Raw genomic sequence first — 19739 nt, 5'->3', positions numbered from 1 at the left:
TAAAAATAATCTTGCTCTTTTGTCCATAATAATCTCATCATGTAGTCTATTCCCACACGAGCTAGAGCGCACGTGCCAATACCAGAGGGCACATTCGCTATCTATTGTAATATTTTTTTTGTGATAAAACCGTCAGTAGAGTTGAAAATGCGATGGAAACCCATTTAACTTTTTTTTTTTTTTATTCGGTATATGGTATATGGGAATTTAACCGCAAAAGTACTAGTAGCACTATGTCATCACGCACATACCTTTATCTACAACAAGTCAATATGATGGAAACACATCTCTGGTGGGAAAATGCACATATTTGATTTATGCATACTTTAGAACATTTGCATGAAAATCTGTCAACAATGGGATGGAAACCTTCCTAGTGTAAATTAATATTTGTTTGGTAGTGAGGTTATTAAAGCCTGTTGATACATCTCTCTCTCTCTCTCTCGCTCTCTCGCTCTCTCGCTCGCTCACACACTCACACACTCACACACTCACACACTCACACACTCACACACACACACACACACACACACACACACACACACACACACACACACACACACACACACACACACACACACACACACACACACACACACACACACACACACACACACACACACACACACACACACACACACACACACACACACACACACACACACACACACACACACACACACACACACACACACACACACACACACACACTCACTCACTCACTCTCTCTCTCTCTCTCTCTGTTCACTCCACCGCAATCTCTCAGGCAGCATGCTCCCCCTGTGGTGCCTGCAGGCTGATCTTGGTGTTCTGGTCGTTATCAGTCTCGTGGGGGTCGGTTGGCAGTGGGTCGTAGGTGCGGCGGTACAACGCCCGTGTGACCAGGGTGATGATGAACATCTCCACAATCATTAGCTTCTGACTCTACACTGCAGACAGACAGATAGACCACAGACCAGACAGGGTTGGAGGACATGGACTTCATATTGATCAAGTAATGGCTCTCGTTTGGACCGGTTTGGACCTGTTCTGTCACTTACTGGTGCCACGGGCTCTAGAGGAGAAGGGCGGGGAGCAGGCGATGGTTCCATCCAAGGCCAGGATGTTAATAATGGCCGTCTGCAGCTGACTGAGCACCAGCACCAGCTATGGACACATGACCAGTGGCATCATGGAGATACATTGAATATTAGGATGTAGGAATGGACACTGCCAGACCCAATCAGACATAACATTCCACAAAGCCAAGGTCAAGGACTCAGTAAATGACAGTAGATTATGTATTCTCATCAATGGCACTTAGAAGAAGGCAGTTCCTTGACCAGCTGGTTGGTGCAGTAAGGTCAGACTCACCTGGTACATGGCATACTTAGGTATGATCCTAAGGCTGTGCAGTGTCTTGCATGTGTTCATGAACATGATGGCGACAGGCCAAAGGGAGATGATGGTGAGAACCCCTATAAATGGGTTGATCCAAATAGCCGTGCCTTTGATCCCCAGCTAAACATCGAGACATGGAGAAAGGTCAAAGAGGGTAGGTTATGCACAGTGGACCTACATGGCATGCCACCAGGCTCAGTTGGAAACGTAAGGTGTAGAGGGGGTGTTTGTTTTTGCTGACAGGATTTTCACAAGAAGGAAGTTTATTACTTACATCAGAAATATCAAAGTTGCCATTGGTCCACAATATTATGGAGAGGATTGAGAGAACTGTCTTTAAGATAGCATACTGAAGAGCCCCCAGCTTCAGCATGAATAACATGCGCCTGAATGAAAACAGCCCAAAGTTATTAGCATGTTCTTACCACTGTATACATTACCAACACAAATAATCATCTGGCCCAAGAGTGACCTGAGCATGAGTCATCATGTGGCCTGACTTATGTTGAAAGATAAAGTAATGTGACACATAAGAATAATTATCATCATAACCAAACCAGTTTGGCTGATATATTGCTGTTTGATGACAGGCCCTGGTGTGCCCCTGGTTACCGTGTGACTGGAACACGTGGCAGGCAGGGACAGCAGCAGCAGCAGGGTCCTGTACTGATCTTGAAGGTTTTCTTGTAATTGCGCTTCAGAAATGTCTCACTACCCCCACTCTCCTCTATCATCAAAACCAAGACCTTATACACCACCACTGCAAAGTACCTATAGAGAAAAGGAGAGGGTTTACTTGTAAGATACATTGTACAGTGCCTTCAGAAAGTATTCACACCCCTTTACTTTTTCCACATTTTGTTGTGTTACAGCTTGAATTTAAAATCGATTAAATTTAGAGTTTTTTTGTCACTGGCCTACACACAATACCCCATAATGTCAAAGTGGAATTAGGTTTTTCAAAATTCTTACAAATTAATTAAAAGTGAAAAGTTGAAATGTCTTGAGTAAATAAGTATTCAACCCCTTTGTAATGGCAAGCCTAAATAAATTCAGAAGTAAAAATGTGCTTAACAAGTCACATAATAAGTTGCATGGACTCAAATTGTATTTGTCACATACACGTGTTTAGCAGATGTTATAGCGGGTGTAGTGAAATGCTTGTGCTTCTAGCTCCGACAGTGCAGTAATATCTCTGTGTGCAATAATAGTGTTTAACATGATTTTTGAATGACTACCTTATCTCTGTACCCCACACATACAATTATCTGTAAGGTCCCTCAGCCGAGCAGTGAATTTCAAACACAGATTCAACCACAAAGACCAGGAAGGTTTTCCAATGCCTCGTAAAGAAGGGCACCTATTGGTAAATGGGTAAATAAAATAAAGCAGACATTGAATATCCCTTTGAGCATGGTGAAGTTATTAATTACACTTTGGATGGTGTATCAATACACACAGTCACTACAATGATACAGGCGTCCTGCCTAACTCAGTTGCCGGAGAGGAAGGAAACAGCTCAGGGATTTCACCATGAGGCCAATGGTGACTTTAAAACAGTTATAACATTTTATAGTTGTGATAGGAGAAAACGGAGGATGGATCAACAACATTGTAGTGACTCCACAATACTAACCTAAATGACAAAGTGAAAAGAAGGAAGCCTGTACAAAATTAAAATATTCCAAATGCATCCTGTTTGCAATAAGGCACTAAAGTAATACTGCAAAAATGTGGCAAAGCAATTCACTTTTTGTCTTGAATACAAAGTGTTATGTTTGGGGCAAATCCAATACAACACATCACTGAGTACCACTCTCCATATTTTCAAGCATAGTGGTGGCTGCATCATGTTATGGGTATGTTTGTAATCGTTAAGGACTGGGGAGTTTTTCAGGATAAAAAAGAAATGGAATGCAGTTAAGCATAGGCAAAATCTTAGAGGAAAACACGGTTTAGTCTGCTTTCCACCAGACACTGGGAGATGAATTCACCTTTCAGCAGGACAATAACCTAAAACACAAGGCCAAATCTACACTGGATTTGGTTACCAAGAAGACAGTGAATGTTCCCGAGTGGCCGAGTTGCAGTTTTGACTTAAATCTATTTGAAGATCTATGGCAAGACCAGAAAATGGTTGTCTAGCAACAAACAACAACCAATTTGACAGAGCTTGAAGAATTTTGAAAAGAATAATGGCAAATGTTGCACAATCCAGGTGTGGAAAGCTCTTAGAGACTTACCCAGAAAGACTCACAGCTTTAATCGCTGCCAAAGGTGCTTCTACAAAGTATTGACTCAGGGGTGTGAATACTTATGTCAATTAGATATTTCTGTATTTCATTTTCAATAAATGTGCAAAGATTTCTAAAAACATGTTTTCACTTAGTCATGATGGGGTAATGTGTATAGATGGTTGAGAATATATATTTTACAAGCTATAACACAACAAAATGTGGAATAAGTCAAGGGGTATAAATACTTTCTGAAGGCACATAATGAGTGTGTGACCAACCAGTTAGTCTGCACATTCAACCTTTGTTTGTGTCCCAAAAAGTTTGTGTTTGTTTGTGTCATTTACTGTATTTTTTCCTATCAGCTCTCTGTGGATGTGGGCTGATCTCTGATCTTTCCCAGACACTAACACAGTGTAATGATTAAGAAAGTGATTAAACTGTGGTTACATAGTTGAGTGCATTCATTAAAAAGCCTCCTCCGCTTTATGTCAGTGCTCCTTGCTATGGTTCCCTGTCAGCTCATTATTATAGGAGGAAGAGCACTGCATCTCTATAGTAAAGTATAGTACACATGTTTTTTCCTTTATAGGAGAGTATGTGAAAGAAAGAGAGAGAGAGAGAGAGAGAGAGAGAGAGAGAGAGAGAGAGAGAAAGAAGAGAGAGAGAGCGAGAAAGAAAGAAGAGAGAGAGAGAGAGAGAAGGGGAGAGAGAGAGAGACAGAGCGAGAGAGAGAGAGAGAGAGAGAGAGAGAGAGAGAGAAAGAAGAGAGAGAGAGAGAGAGAAAGAAAGAAGAGAGAGAGAGAGAGAAGGGGAGAGAGAGCAGTAAAGTGGTATGTGGGTGAGAGGAATCTTACGAATTAGAGGTCATATCTGTAAACATGGTTGCCCTTGGGATCCACATCCCAAAACAAGCCATGGTGGCAATGACCTGAGACAGAGACAGAATGATACGTTCAGCCATCTATTCATCATCCACATGGTTCTTATTCATATAAAGACAACATCAAATAGTCATGACAAAAATATGATCACAGAATGACAGACATTCACATTTACAACTTGAAAAAGAACACGGAAACAGATGTATTGAATGTACGCTCTGCTCCGTATATTCATATATATGGTGATGGCTACTGGAAACAGGGAGCTTAGTTCTTACCGGTGCAGCTCCATTTACCCACATAATAGTTGCCTTCTTGGGAGATGGGACTTTTCTATAGATGAACACACACTCCTCCAGGTATAGCAGCAGGGACACGGTAGACATGAGGGTCAGCATGGAGTACAGAGCCACCCCAAAGACATCCAGCTCTAGTTAAGGGAGAGAGAGTAAGGAGTTCAGACGGTAGAGAGAGAGAGAGAGAGAGAGAGAGAGAGGTTGTATAGGTCATTGAGAAATCCATTACTGGACCATTTATTGTATTCTATCTAAGTAGCAGCCCCTGGCAACAACAACCTGACATTAGGATAGGTCAGTGCCCTGACCACATCCCCATGGATTGGACACAACAGTATTTTTGAAACAGCATCATTTTAGCTCTCTTATTTAGCCACAGCTTCTTTTGAGGTTGAGTGCAAATTAGTTCCCAACAATACTTCACTCGGTCCAGCGTAAACCCAGCTGTCTAAGTGTATCCTGAGTGGTTTAATATGGACTGAGATTAAGGCTATCAGCAGAAACTTAAATTACTCTTAAAGAGATGTTACCTGAATGAAAAGGATGAAAGGTCATGCAAGTTATTTGTCATTCATATCAAATGATCCATCATACTACTTCTCAGGACAGAAAATGACTGTGGAGAAACCAAATATGCATATCTGTGGTCTACATATGGAGATTTGATGATGGGCAGAGTGAAAGAGATTTAATCAAACATAGAGTGAGCACAGCCAATGCTGTCCCTCTAAAACAGCCTGTATCACAGACTGTAGACTACCATTTGAAGGACATGTTTACTCAGAAGCTGTTTATTGGGCTCGCCTGTGTATTGAAGATGGCTCTGTGAACTGGAAAGTGAATTAACAAATCAATGAATTAATTAATTTACAAATTAATAAATATGTTAACTCTCAAGCTACCAAATGGGATCATTTTGACCACAGAGGCATATGTTTGACCATACATAGGGGGTTTATTGAAACCTTCACATTTTTAATGACTTTGTCAATCAACTTGTCCTTAACAAATCGAAATAATTATTTAGTGTTTCCGTACCAATATGGGTGTTCCCAAAAAATTTTGGGGGCAATTTGAACTTTTCTCTAACTTTTTGGTAGTAATGTGGATAGTACTTTCAGAAAAAGCTGCACATCATATAAATAACATTTTTGCTTATATTTTCGTTTGAAAGAATATGCTAATTAACTGTAATTTAGCTAAAATAGCAGTCTGTTTTTTTTTTTTTTTTTATCTGATAACATTCATTATATATCTAATGATGTTTTGATAAGAAATACGTTTATATTTTGCGATGATTGTTGCTTTTTCCAATAGTTTCTTCTTGCGGTCAAAATGACCGCAATTGGTAATCGATGTATGTAAAATATGTTGATAACTTGAGAATTAAGTTACTGCAGTAAATCAAACATTAAAAACCGCCTCCTGCGTCCCAAAAAGGTGTTATTAGAATGCGCTTAAAAAACAACACCGAAATCTATAATGAAACACTATTTGCGAACTGATAGATAACTTAATCTGTGTCACTCACGCTTTATGATATCGATAGCCAGCGGAGGTTCTTGTAAACAGGTCGGATGTATAGTGCTGTTGAGGGCTTCTTCCATATCCATGGTCAGTTGAAGTCGCTAATGTATAGACTCGCAGGTGGTGAAAATATACAGAAAATAAACTATCCGAGATACAGTGGGGAAAAAAAGTATTTAGTCAGCCACCAATTGTGAAAGTTCTCCCACTTAAAAAGATGAGAGAGGCCTGTAATTTTCATCATAGGTACACGTCAACTATGACAGACAAAATTAGGAAAAAAAATCCAGAAAATCACATTGTAGGATTTTTTATGAATTTATTTGCAAATTATGGTGGAAAATAAGTATTTGGTCAATAACAAAAGTTTCTCAATACTTTGTTATATACCCTTTGTTGGCAATGACACAGGTCAAACGTTTTCTGTAAGTCTTCACAAGGTTTTCACACACGGTATTTTGGCCCTTTCTCCATGCAGATCTCCTCTAGAGCGTGATGTTTTGGGGCTGTCGCTGGGCAACAAGGACTTTCAACTCCCCTCCAAAGATTTTCTATGGGGTTGAGATCTGGAGACTGGCTAGGCCATTCCAGGACCTTGAAATGCTTCTTACGAAGCCACTCCTTCGTTGCCCGGGCGGTGTGTTTGGGATCATTGTCATACTGAAAGACCCAGCCACGTTTCATCTTCAATGCCCTTGCTGATGGAAGGAGGTTTTCACTCAAAATCTCATGATACATGGCCCCATTCATTCTTTCCTTTACACGGATCAGTCGTCCTGGTCCCTTTGCAGAAAAACAGCCCCAAAGCATGATGTTTCCACCCCCATGCTTCACAGTAGGTATGGTGTTCTTTGGATGCAACTCAGCATTCTTTGTCCTCGAAACACGACGAGTTGAGTTTTGACCAAAAAGTTCTATTTTGGTTTCATCTGACCATATGACATTCTCCCAATCCTCTTCTGGATCATCCAAATGCACTCTAGCACGGGCCTGGACATGTACTGGCTTAAGCAGGGCACTGCAGGATTTATGTCCCTGGCGGCGTAGTGTGTTACTGATGGTAGGCTTTGTTACTTTGGTCCCAGCTCTCTGCAGGTCATTCACTAGGTCCCCCCCGTGTGGTTCTGGGATTTTTGCTCACCGGTCTTGTGATCATTTTGACCCACGGGGTGAGATCTTGCGTGGAGCCCCAGATCGAGGGAGATTATCAGTGGTCTTGTATGCCTTCCATTTCCTAATAATTGCTCCCACAGTTGATTTCTTCAAACCAAGCTGCTTACCTATTGCAGATTCAGTCTTCCCAGCCTGGTGCAGGTCTACAATTTTGTTTCTGGTGTCCTTTGACAGCTCTTTGGTCTTGGCCATAGTGGAGTTTGGAGTGTGACTGTTTGAGGTTGTGGACAGGTGTCTTTTATACTGATAACAAGTTCAAACAGGTGCCATTAATACAGTTAACGAGTGGAGGACATAGGAGCCTCTTAAAGAAGAAGTTACAGGTCTGTGAGAGCCAGAAATCTTGCTTGTTTGTAGGTGACCAAATACTTATTTTCCACCATAATTTGCAAATAAATTCCTTAAAAATCCTACAATGTGATTTTCTGGAATTTTTTTCCACAATTTGTCTCTCATATTTGACGTGTACCTATGATGAAAATTACAGGCCTCTCTCATCTTTTTAAGTGGGAGAACTTGCACAATTGGTGGCTGACTAAATACTTTTTTTCCCCACTGTATATCTCTTTCCCACTGACAGCAGTTATAGGAGCTGCGAGGAAACGGACTGCAACAGGTAGACTGTTGAACCTTCTGAGGAATGAGGGTATGAGTAAGTTCTTAGCTCAGTGAATACTGCTGGGTCTACTAGTCACTGGGACCACCTCCGGATAGAGAATGGCAGATAATTTTATTTCATTCAAATCTTAAGAACTACTGCACTTACTGAGCAACCTTGCTTATCAGGGGATGCCCAATGCCCCACAGTAGGCTCCTGTACCTCTCAGTGGAATTACTTGCCCATAGATTTTATTTACATTCACACAGGAGAAGGAACTTTGACTGGGGTGTATGTCTTCTTGCCAGCCAATATACAGGAATAAAAGGAGTTGAGATTTTACCAAGTGAATCCAAGGAAAAAATTATGTAGTATTGTTCAGCCCTCAATCTTGTTGTGGGTTTATTTAAACAGTATCACCTCTCTCTCTCTCTATATCTCTCTCTCTCTCTCTGATGATCTGGTGTCATTTAATTTCAGCATTCTGTCAATCTTATTTATGTCTGATGTAAATATCTCTAGAATTAATTGCCTTCACTGTTTTTTCGTCATTTTTGTCATTGTGTATCTCTGTCACTTTTAGCAACTAACATTTTTAGTGCCACATCATCTGTCCCCATTTACATTAGCCAAAATAAAGACTGTCTGGCAGTGGGATGTAGCAACTAATTATAGATGGATTCGAAAGGGGTCTCATCACGGAACTGCATAATTGCATTTGAGCTAGGAAAAACATGATTAAAAGGTCAAAAGGTTGGACACACCTACTCATTCAAGGGTTTTTCTTTCTTTTTACTATTATCTACATTGTAGAATAATAGTGAAGACATCAAAACTATGAAATAACACATATGGAATCAAGTAGTAACCAAAAAAGTGTTAAACAAATCAAAATATATTTTATATTTGAGATTATTCAAATAGCCACCCTTTGCCTTGATGACAGCTTTGCACACTCTATGTATGTAGGATAAGAAAATGAGGTCCAATCAGCATACCTGGTTACAAATTAAGTGAAGGGAGAAGGTGGACCATGATCCAAAAACAGACCTGGATGGATTACAGCCAAACGGCTTGCAATAATAAGAGATGAAGATAAAAGGAGTAGAGAGAGACAGAGCCTAAAAGACATGTGTCTGAATAAGAAGCCATGCATTTGCTTTGCCCGCAAAGACACCTGTAGATAGAGTCATGTGTGGCTTCTCCATAGACATGGGCTTCTCACACATTTCTCTCCATCCGCACAACTCAGATGGATGGGAGAGAGTTCATTCCCCCACAGCAGACACTGTCACACTCTGTCCCTTCAAATCCCATCAGGGTTATAATCACATTCCTGTGAAGGGAATGTCCTTGAGATACAAACTAGTGTCACTTCAATGCCATAACAGAGATAACCATCTAAACCTGCTGCTTTATTTTGCCAAGACAAACAATTCATCCTGAACAAATAGTGGCTCATCAAATCAAAGTTTACTGGTTGCATACACAGTTTAGCAGGTGTTATAGTGGGTGCAGCGAAATGCTTATGCTACTAGCTCCTAACAATGCAGTTAAATGTCAAACAGGTACACAAATAATACATTAAAAAAGACAAAACAAATAAAGAAATGTCAGAATTCAATGAACAACCCAAATAGCACTTTAACAATAATCCAACTGCAATTTATATGTATCTACACCAGATGAATTTATACAAGATATACTAGGAATTATATGTACAGTAGATATATTAGAGTGAACCATGTCAAGAATCCAGTATATAAATAAATATACGCTGCGTATAAACAGTGCAACTAAAATGCAATGTACAGTAGTATAAATATTAGAATGAGCTATGTCGAGAATACAGTATATATTACAGTACAAAACCCAGTAGAAAAATTGATAGAATTGCAGGAAATTAGCTTCCGGACTTGAGTCCTGAATATAAATAATATATATGTATGTGAATGGTGTGTATGGACAGTATGTGAACAGAAAAGGTGTGTACAGCAGTATAGGATGGGCCATGACTAGAATACAGTACAGTGCCTTGCAAAAGTATTCATCCCCCTTGGCGTTTTTACTATACTGTTGCATTACAACCTGTAATTTAAATGGACTTTTATTTGGATTTCATGTAATGGACATACACAAAATAGTCCAAATTGGTGAAGTGAAATGAAAAAATTACTTATTTCAAAAAATTCGAAAAAATAAATAACGGAAAAGTGGTGCGTGCATATGTATTCACCCCCTTTGCTATGAAGCCCCTAAATAAGATCTGGTGCAACCATTTACCTTCAGAAGTCACATAATTAGTTAAATAAAGTCCACCTGTGTGGAATCTAAGTGTCACATGATCTGTCACATGATCTCAGTATATATACACCTGTTCTGAAAGGCCCCAGAGTCTGCAGCACCACTAAGCTTGGGGCACCACCAAGCAAGCGGCACCATGAAGACCAAGGAGCTCTCCAAACAGGTCAGGGACAAAGTTGTGGAGAAGTACAGATCAGGGTTGGGTTATAAAAAAAATATCTGAAACTTTGAACATCCCACGGAGCACCATTAAATCCATTATAAAAAAATTGAAAGAATATAGCACCACAACAAACCTGCCAAGAGAGGGCCGCCCACCAAAACTCACGGACCAGGCAAGGAGGGCATTAATCAGAGAGGCAAAGACACCAAAGATAACCCTGAAGGAGCTGCAAAGCTCCACAGCGGAGATTGGAGTTTCTGTCCATAGGACCACTTTAAGCTGTACACTCCATAGAGCTGGGCTTTATGGAAGAGTGGCCAGAAAAAAGCCATTACTTAAAGAAAAAAATAAGCAAACACGTTTGGTGTTTGCCAAAAGGCATGTGGGAGACTCCACAAACATATGGAAGAAGGTACTCTGGTCAGATGAGACAAAAATTGAGCTTTTTGGCCATCAAGGAAAATGTCTGGCGCAAACCCAACACCTCTCATCACCCCGAGAACACCATCCCCACAGTGAAGCATGGTGATGGCAGCATCGTGCTGTGGGGATGTTTTTCCATCGGCAGGGACTGGGAAACTGGTCAGAATTGAAGGAATGATGGATGGTCCTAAATACAGGGAAATTCTTGAGTGAAACCCGTTTCAGTCTTCCAGAGATTTGAGACTGGGACGGAGGTTCACCTTCCAGCAGGACAATGACCCTAAGCATACTGCTAAAACAACATTTGAGTGGTTTAAGGGGAAACATTTAAATGTCTTGGAATGGCCTAGTCAAAGCCCAGACCTCAATCCAATTGAGAATCTGTGGTATGACTTAAAGATTGCTGTACACCAGTGGAACCCATCCAACTTGAAGGAGCTGGAGCAGTTTTGCCTTGAAGAACGGGCAAAAATCCCAGTGGCTAGATGTGCCAAGCTTATAGAGACATACCCCAAGAGACTTGCAGCTGTAATTGCTGCAAAAGGTGGCTCTACAAAGTATTGACTTTGGGGGGTAAATAGTAACGCACGCTCAAGTTCTGTTTTTTTGTCTTATTTGTTTCGCAATAAAAAATATTTTTCATCTTCAAAGTGGTAGGCATGTTGTGTAAATCAAATGATACAAACCCCCCAAAAATCTATTTTAATTCCAGATTGTAAGGCAACAAAATAGGAAAAATGCCAAGGGGGGTGAATACTTTCACAAGCCACTGTATATACATATAAAGTGGGTAAAACAGTATGTGAACATTATTAAAGTGACCAGTGTTCAATGATTATGTACTGTACATAGGGCAGCAGTCTCTAAGATGCAGGGTAGAAAACTGGGCGGGGTACTGGGCGGAGGCCGGCTGGTGGTGACTGTTTTAACAGTCTGATGGCCTGGAGATATAAGCTGATTATCAGTCTCTCGGTCCCAGTATTGATGCACCTGTACTGTCTCCGCCTTCTACATGGTAGCGGGGTGAACAGGCTGTGGCTCGGCTGGCTGGGGTCCTTGATGATCTTCTTGGCCTTCCTGACACCTCATCTTAATGAGGTAACAAAAGCGAAGGCTGTGATCTTCTTTGCATCTTTGTCACAGACACCTCATTCCTTGACCCCACTGTGTGTGTGAACAGTCTTATACTGCTAAACTTTGCCCTCACGTTTCCCACAGATTTACCATCTTACTAAGTGACTCATGACAGTGGCTTCTTTTGGCTTGGCTTTTGTCACATTGCTCTCTCACCCTATACAGTGGTCCAGTGGCGATTTTAGCATGTACATTTCAGTGGGGAAAAAAAATATCCATGTGGGATGCATGCCAGCAAAGCCACTACACAACACAACACTAAACAATACATTAATTGCACTATAACGGTGACAAACGGTGTCCACAACCTGTTAGGGCCTACATAAAGCTGTCCCAACAGCAGTCCCAACACCTTACCACTGCTACACCTGGCTATCAGCGGAGCAGTTCATTCAGCCTCATTTACTGCATAGCTGATATGGCTGACTTGCTTAAACAAATGTGATTTCTACTGACAATTGAGATGTACAAACTATGGCATAAGGGGACGACAAGCGGATAAGAGGCAATCCGTAATTTGGCTTAAGACATTAATGAGCGAGCTAGGACGGACGTAGTCAATATAACTATTTGTTCAGCACTTTTGAAATGTACAGCGACAGAACTCAGAACATGGGCTGTTCTTACAGTATTCTCCCTGTACACCAAGTCAGAACCATAGGATAAATAACATTTTTGGACTCACCTTGTTGTGCTTTGCTCACTTGAACAGGAAGGTGGCGCGTCGGTCCTTCGTGGGCAGATTTTGTCATCAAAGTCTGGCATTTCTCTGGATTTATGGTGCTTTCAAGACAACTGGGAACTCTGAAAAAAACAAGGTTGAATCATGATGACGTCACTGCATCGCAGTGCTAGCTGTGCCACTAGAGATCCTGGTTCGAATCCAGGCTCTGTCATAGCCGGCCGCGACTGGGAGACCAATGGGGCGGCGCACAATTGGCCCAGCGTCGTCCAGGGTAGGGGAGGGAATGGCCGGCAGGGATGTAGCTCAGTTGATAGAGCATGGCGTTTGCAACGCCAGGGTTGTGGGTTCAATTCCCACAGGGGGTATGAAAAAATAAATAATGTATGCATTAACTGTAAGTCGCTCTGGATAAGAGCGTCTGCTAAATGACTAAAATGTAAATGTAAATGTCAGTGATCTTCAGGTCGTAGCTCTAGAAAGAGGCCCGAGTTCCGGATTTACAATTCCGAGTTGGATGACCGTTCAAAACGTATTTTCCCAGTCCCAGCTTGTTTTTCCCCGAGTTCCCAGTTGTCTTGAACTCACGGAAGTCAGATTTCGCATTTCCGAGTTAACAGTTGTTTTGAGTGCGGCACAAATCATGCTTCATTGACAGCATGGCCAATGTTGAATGTTTATCATTTTAAGCTTGGAAAAGAGACCCTTAATCGCAGACTTGGGACCACACAGCCACTCCACTGAATAGCAGGCTAGTGATTTCTTCGCAATGCTTGCAGTTAGCCAATGATTCCTTCCAAACTACTCATTGTTGAATTTGCGATTTCCAACTTGTGTAATGTTTATGAACAATGGCCGATGAGCACCGATATGTTTTATCTATAATTTCTCTTCATTATTTCTCTTCATATGGCAAGGATTCAAAAGGATTTGCCAGTAGATTGTCGACTTGATTCATGATGACTGCTAGCTAAGATTTTGAAAGTATGATGTTGACATGATCAGTCCAATCAAAGCTACTGTAGATATAACGTTATTTGACGTCATTTTATCTGTGGCCAAAGACCTTGAGCCTTCTTGCATGGGCACTTCTAATGTAACTCTATGGTAGCACCCAAGGGGCTTGAATTTTCTAGCTCTACACTTAGATTTGGCGGTGACGTAGTGTCCCAATGAGTGACAGAACACTGAGCCAATCACGGTGCAACTAGAGAACATTACCAACACCTACGCTCCGTATTTTCCGCTGGCTGCCCCACCACCACAGAAAGCACTGAGCTAGGCTGAAACACCTGCAATTTGGAGCTGCCTTAATCAATAAAGCAAAAAAGAGACATTTGTATGTGGCTTTATTAACTCAATGGTTATTTATGTATTTATTTTTACATTGTTTGCAAACTGATATGTGACACGTATTAATGCCAAAATAACATGCAAAACAGGCAAGCCAAAAAAAACACAAAAACAACCTTTAATTTTTTTAGCTAAAAATGTGGGGCTCTGCCCCACCTGCCCTGAGTGAAGGGTCGCCACTGCAGTGGTCCAACTAAAATGTTACCCAGACTGTGATCAAAATTGAGACAAGTCTTTAATAAAACCACTTTATATAGTTTGTAAATGAGACCTTTTCCTTACTCAGTGGGTATCTAATTTAAACATGTGTAGTGAGTTCCACAGCATAAATAGCATATGGCACAGAGAGCAAACGGTACAGTATGTCTCAGATGGAATCACCTAAGACCAATACCCAGTCAAAGGTTACTGGCTTTGGCTGGCTCAGGAATATGTCATATCATGGATGATAAAAACCTGTCTTTCTATAGTCTTTAAAACAAATCAATAACATTCAATAAATTCACTGTGATCCAGTGAAAAGAGGCTGTCTCTGTGGCCGTCTAGGAGCAGAACAGTTTAACATTTAAATACAGGTAAGTTAATAATTTTGTTCAGGTATAAAAATTGGGGTACAAAAACATGTGCATTTATTCCCACCTTCCTGCCTGCAGTTCTCTCATCTCAGCAGTACCTACCCTTATTGATCATGGCACGATCTAGGCCTAGGGTATCAAGTGTAAAAATGGGCAACCAACATTGTTAGAAACAATGTAAGAGTCCATTAATCAAGTATTTGACTGCACTACAAACATTTATTAAAATATACACATTAATGGATTTAATTGTATTAGATATAGAAAACTTTGTGCAAACTATTTCAAAATTTAGAGTATATAAAAATAAAAACATTAGCAAACCAAAACTGTTTGACAGTGTGACACTCTGGCTCCATGGACTTTGATATTTGAGCCAGGGTTGTTCATTGTCATTGGTTTGGGTGTATTTCATTTGGTGGTGTTGGGGATGGGTGAGTTTCATTTTGTTTGTGTCTAGTGGTGATTGGTCTATGACTCCCAATCGGAGGTAACGAGTGTCAGCTGTCGGCTCGTTATCTCTGATTGGGAGCCATATATATTCTGTGTGTTTTCTCCTTTGTTTTGTGGGTTATTGTTCCAAGTTCTGTCAGTGTTACAGAGGACTTCACTATCGTCATTTGTTGTTTTTTGTGGTTGCTTTATTTAATAAAGTCATCATGTTCACTCCACGCGCTGCGTATTGGTCCGCTTCCTCAGACGATCGTGACAGAATAACCCACCAAAAAAGGACCAAGCAGCGCGTCCAGGAGCAAAGGGTCTGGACATGGGAGGAACTGTTGGACGGTAAAGGGTCCTGGACGTGGGAAGAAATCCTGGACCGGCATGGATCGCCGTCCATGGAGCGAAACAGAGGAGAGGCGACGGAGAGAGGAGCAACGGCGTCGGCAGAGCCAACGTCGGAAGGACGAGAGGCAACCCCAATAAATTTTTGGGGGGGGGCACATGGCTTGGGCGACGGAGCAGCAGGAGGCTGCCACAAGGCAGAGTCAGAGGGCTGCCAGGTTAAGGGGGCTGACGGAGGCAGAGAAGGGACGGATTCAGTGGGCTACCAGGTCAAGGGGGCTACTGGGTAAAGCAGGGAAGGAAGGTGTTGAGGCACGGCGTGAGGTACTGGGGTGTGTAACCAGTTCGGTCCGGCCCGTTCCTAGTCCCGAGGTGCAGCCAGTAGTGTGTGTTCCCCGTGACGGTACGGCCTGTTCCGGTCCCTCGCACTAAGTGTAAGGTGCGCGTCGCCAGCCGGTTCGGCCTGTTCCTGCCATACGCACCAAGTATGCGGTGCGCGTCGCCAGCTCAGCCCGGCCTGTTCCTACTCCACGCACCAGGGATACGGTGCGCCGCCAGCCCAGCCCGGCCTGTTCCTACTCCACGCACCAGGGATACGGTGCGCTTCGCCAGCCCAGCCCGGCCTGTTCCTACTCCACGCACCAGGGGATACGGTGCGCTCGCCAGCCCGGCCCGGCCTGTTCCGGCCACTCGCACCAGGGATACGGTGCGCGTCGCCAGCCCCGCCCGGCCTGTTCCTGCTCTCCGCACTAGGCGTGAGGTGAGTCCCCAGGGTCCAGCATGCCCTGTTCCGGCTCCCCGCACTAGGGCGTTATGGGAGTCCCCAGGGTCCAGCATGCCCTGTTCCGACTCCCCGCACTAGCCCTGAGATGCGTGTCCTCAGCCCGGTACCTCCAGTTCCGGCACCACGCATCAGGCCTACGGTGCGTCCCCAGGGCCAAGCATGCCCTGTTGCTGCTTCCCGCACTAGCCCTGAGATGCGTGTCCTCAGCCCGGTACCTCCAGTTCCGGCACCACGCATCAGGCCTACGGTGCGTCCCCAGGGTCCAGCATGCCCTGTTGCTTCTCCCCGCACTAGCCCTGAGATGCGTGTCCTCAGCCCGGTACCTCCTGTTCCGGCACCACGCACCAGGCCTACGATGCGCCTCAGACGGCCAGAGTCTGCCGTCTGCCCAACGGGGCCTGAACTGCCCGTCTGCCCAAAGCCTGCAAAGCCGCCCGTCTGCCATGAGCCATCAGAACCGTCCGCCAGACCGGAGCCGCTAGAGCCTTCCGCCAGACAGGATCAGCCAGAGCCTTCCGCCAGACAGGATCAGCCAGAGCCTTCTGCCAGACAGGATCAGCCAGAGCCTTCTGCCAGACAGGATCAGCCAGAGCCTTCTGCCAGACAGGATCAGCCAGAGCCTTCCGCCAGACAGGATCAGCCAGATCCGTCAGTCGGCCATGAGCAGCCAGATCCGTCAGTCGGCCATGAGCAGCCAGATCCGTCAGCCAGCCATGAGCAGCCAGATCCGTCAGCCAGCCATGAGCAGCCAGATCCGTTAGCCAGCCATGAGCAGCCAGATCCGTTAGCCAGCCATGAGCAGCCAGTTCCGTCAGCCAGCCATGAGCCGTCCAGCCAGGATCCGCCAGAGCCGTCCAGCCAGGATCCGCCAGAGCCGTCCAGCCGGGATCCGCCAGAGCCGTCCAACCGGGATCCGTCAGAGCCGTCCAGCCAGGATCCGCCAGCCAGCCAGGATCCGCCATTTAGTCAGGTGCTGCCCCTTAGCTCGGTGTTGCTCCTTATCCTGTTGCTGTCCCTTATCCTGGTGCTGTCCCTTAGCCTGGTACTGCCCCTTAGTCCGGTACTGCCCCTTAGTCCGGTACTGCCCCGTAGTCCGGTGCTGCCCCTTAGTCCGGTGCTGCCCCTTAGCCCGGTGCTGCCCCTTGTCCCGGTGCTGCCCCTTATCCCGGTGCTGCCCCTTATCCCGGTGCTGCCCCTTAGGCCGATGCTGCCCCTTAGTCCGGTGTTGCCCCTTAGTCCAGGTGGGGTTAGTTGGAGGGTGGTCATTGGGAGGAGGCTACCGAAGCAGGTTGTGACTGTGGTGGGGTGGGGATCACGACCGGGGCCAGAGCCGCCACCGTGGACAGACGCCCACCCAGACCCTCCCCTAGTCCTGATATTGGTGCGCCCGGAGTTCGCACCTTTAGGGGGGGGTACTGTGACACTCTGGCTCCATGGACTTTGATATTTGAGCCAGGGTTGTTCATTGTCATTGGTTTGGGTGTATTTCATTTGGTGGTGTTGGGGATGGGTGAGTTTCATTTTGTTTGTGTCTAGTGGTGATTGGTCTATGACTCCCAATCGGAGGTAACGAGTGTCAGCTGTCGGCTCGTTATCTCTGATTGGGAGCCATATATATTCTGTGTGTTTTCTCCTTTGTTTTGTGGGTTATTGTTCCGTGTTCAGTCGTGTACTGTTGGACTTCACGTTTCGTCAGTGTTTGTTTTGGTTAGTGTACTTTATCTTAATAAAGTCATGTTCACTCAACGCGCTGCGCTTTGGTCTACTCATTCGTCAGACGACCGTGACAGACAGGGTCCTACAAATATAGTTAGAAAACACTAAAACATGCAAACAGATCCCCCCAAAAAAAAATGAATATATTAATAAAAAGGAAATTGATCCATGATTTACCTTCAACAGTTTGTGAATATACAATGTAGCGCAAAATATTTATATGGCATTAATGTAAAAAGTTATTCAAATTATGAGTCGGGTTAAAGTCATGACGCTTTCACTCTACATTATTCCACAATAAGGTGTTATACCATCATATATGCGTCCAGTAAACAAACAGCTTGTACATTCCAAACAACTCTCCTAAAAACCACACAGATCATAGTCAGTTGGAAATGTAGAAACCTGATCACAGATATTCTGAAATAAATCATTTCTCCATTGAGATGCCCATCTCTACCCTCCACCTGGTGGTCTGTGTCCATCCTGACATTACGTATTACAGCACAACAGCAACTTTCCCAGGGACTGCACATGGAAACTGGCCTACCCCTATTAACAAATCTCATTCAATACATTGTACATTTTTCCCGACAAAACAATAACAAGAAATTAGCTATAATCATGATCATCATCAGTATCAAAGAAAGCAGCATTTGCATTGGAAAATGTTGTGCTTTTAAGAACATAAAACATTGATATCTTGCAGACATACAACTCCCTTTAAAAAAAAAATACATGGCAATGCGGACAATAGACCCTTTTCCACGACTCTGACGTCACGCACAGATGCGCGCGACTCTTGGCAGCAGTAAGAAAGCCGTCGCCATTTGCGCCCATTCAACATAGCCTAGATTTACGTTTTTATTACTTCTAAACAAAATAACTTTTTGGGGTTCTCATACGCTTACAATTATGTTTTGCTTGAACAGTTGCTAAGATTATATTTGGTTGTTATCTTTGCAAAATAACTATTTTAGAGGCAGGAGTTGTAAGCTAGAATGCTAACTCTCATTGATATATAGGCTTTAACAAAAGCTAGCCAAAGAGACATTTTACTGGTTGAAGTGTTTAAGAATAATGCAGTTGATTTGCGATGACACAAACATTATATTAAGCAGGACATTCAAACGAGCCTTCAAATCCAATTATAATCCAAAAGTAGTGTGATATACACTACATGTAAAGAGGCTTTTTCTGCTGGCGTTCTATAAGAATTCCCCTTGTTCTGCTACCAACTTGCACGCATCGCCCTCCTGTGGCAATGTTTGCAAACACAGAAAGGTGTCCATAGCAATAAAAACAATGGAAAAACAGAAACTTAAAAGAAAGCTTGAAAACCAATACTTAATGTAATAACAATCCTGTATAATGTTCAAAAACTACAGTAGGTATTGGGACAGCGACATTTGTTGTTTTGTCTCTGTACTCCAGCCCTTTGGATTTGAAAAAAAGACAGTCAGCTTAAATTTGAGGACATTTTCATTACTATCTTGAAAACAGTTTAGAAATTACAGCACTCGTTATTCATTAAGGACTATCCGTAATCATGGTAGCATCCACATTAATTTATATGTGCTTAGAAACATTCTATTCTTATTTACAATAAAAGTGACAATACATTATTTACCACATTTCTATTGTGCACAAAATAATTTAAAAACAACCAACACCAACCGCAAATGCATCCAACAAGTGTGTAGGGTCGCAAGCTTGATGTAATCATT

General features: G+C 43.2%; 1 pseudogene; it reads right to left on the bottom strand.

The window, feature by feature from the left end:
- Window positions 1-680: 680 nt before the first annotated feature.
- Window positions 681-4932, bottom strand: LOC121578923 (annotated as a pseudogene).
- Window positions 4933-19739: the final 14807 nt, after the last annotated feature.

The sequence above is a fragment of the Coregonus clupeaformis genome, chromosome 13, assembly GCF_020615455.1.
Source record: "Coregonus clupeaformis isolate EN_2021a chromosome 13, ASM2061545v1, whole genome shotgun sequence".
NCBI lineage: Eukaryota > Metazoa > Chordata > Actinopteri > Salmoniformes > Salmonidae > Coregonus > Coregonus clupeaformis.
The sequence above is the reverse complement of the archived record's forward strand: the minus strand, read 5'-3'. Positions and strand labels throughout refer to the sequence as shown.